Source organism: Apaloderma vittatum, unplaced genomic scaffold (assembly GCF_000703405.1).
Source record: "Apaloderma vittatum isolate BGI_N311 unplaced genomic scaffold, ASM70340v1 scaffold43512, whole genome shotgun sequence".
NCBI lineage: Eukaryota > Metazoa > Chordata > Aves > Trogoniformes > Trogonidae > Apaloderma > Apaloderma vittatum.
In genome coordinates this window covers 33,922-35,493 of record NW_009704993.1, presented here as the reverse complement: position 1 = coordinate 35,493, position 1,572 = coordinate 33,922, and positions in this window count along the sequence as shown.

Sequence of the window (1,572 nt, the reverse complement as noted above, 5' to 3'; positions counted from 1 at the left end):
GAGGATAGGGTGACCTAAAAGCAAGGCCAAATGGCATTTTGTTCTAAGGACAGGGCAAGAATTTCACAATAACTCAGTGTTTTCTAGTTCACTCATGTTTCTTCTCACGTGAAATTCTTCAGTAAAGATTTTCAAAAACAGAATTTGTGAGAAATAACTAATATTGAATTTCAACCTACTCAAGTCCTATAGGGCTGCCATAGAACAGCTTCTTTATTCAAAATGACTTCTAGACAAAATGTTTGGAACATGAAACACAGCCACTTCCCTCCTACCACATTTCACTCCTCTATTTCTTACTGCCAAAGTGACTTATGTCTTTATGTGTTTGATTACTCCATTTTTATTTTAAAAAGGAAAAACAAACAAACAAAAACCCTGCTATATATAATATACAAGGAGATGCCATGTGCATAAACAGTACCAAGACGATTCACCTCACCTGACATTAAGCTAGACACCAAATCTCAGGTAGGCATTTTCTCCTATAGAGAGTTTCTCAGAAGCTACGCTGGGTGAGAGGTATCGTATGAAGATCTATGAAAACCGAATTCAGCACGGAGAAGATAATTCATCCCACTTGTTAGACAGCCAAGGATGCAACGAGTCACACACTGGAGATAACCGACTCTCCCGCAGCTGACTACAGAAGAAATCCAGATGCCTAGCCTTTACACACTACATCTCATCCAGTTCAGAGCAGGATCACAGCTCTGTAGGGGTTTTTTTTGGCAGTGTACTACTGCTGACGGGAGAGGTTTTGATCATTTTACTGTGGGGCGCAGGGAGAACAAAAGCAACTAAATTTGTTTGGGTTGTGGAAAGCATAATGACACATTAGTGCTACTTCTTCTCCTCCTATCCCACTAGCTCCCTTCTCTGTCCATTCTCACCCAGGGTGGCTGGGTACACAGATGCATCTCTGCGGCTGAGTCAGTAAATATAATCAGGGATTTCTAGGACAGGCCAGATTGGAAACAGATTTCTTAGAAGCCTCCAATTTTAAAAGAATTGATCCTTCCTATTTTAAAATAATTAAACTTGCCAAAAATGCAAAATTTCTATGGAAAAACCTCGATGGCGTATCACACATAGTTTCAGGAAGTTCCAGCTCTAAATAAGGAAAGCAAAAGTGGCTTAAAGTTTACCTTACAAGGAGGTTCTGCCCTCAATCTTAACCATTACTGCTTCCTAATAGGCAGCTTTGTCTGGCTTAGGAGAAATGAGAATATTGCTTAAATGAAAATAATGTATTTAAGAAAGTAGGAGTTACATACGATTTTAACTTCTCTAAACTAAACCTTGCTAAAAAAGGAGTAGGAGTTGGTGGCTGATAAATCTGAACTTGAACAGTAAAACGTCCATAGGAAAGTTTTGTTCTTTGCCCCCTTCCATTTTCACAGACTAACAGGATGATCCTGAAAAACAGTTTTCTGGAAAACATTTCTAAAAAAAGTTTGCAAAAAGTTGCACAAGAGAAATTGCAGAGCCATAGTTCTTATTCCAGTACCTTCAGATGAGGAAAACAAGACTGACAGTTAGTGCTTTTTACGAGACTATCACAAAACTTAC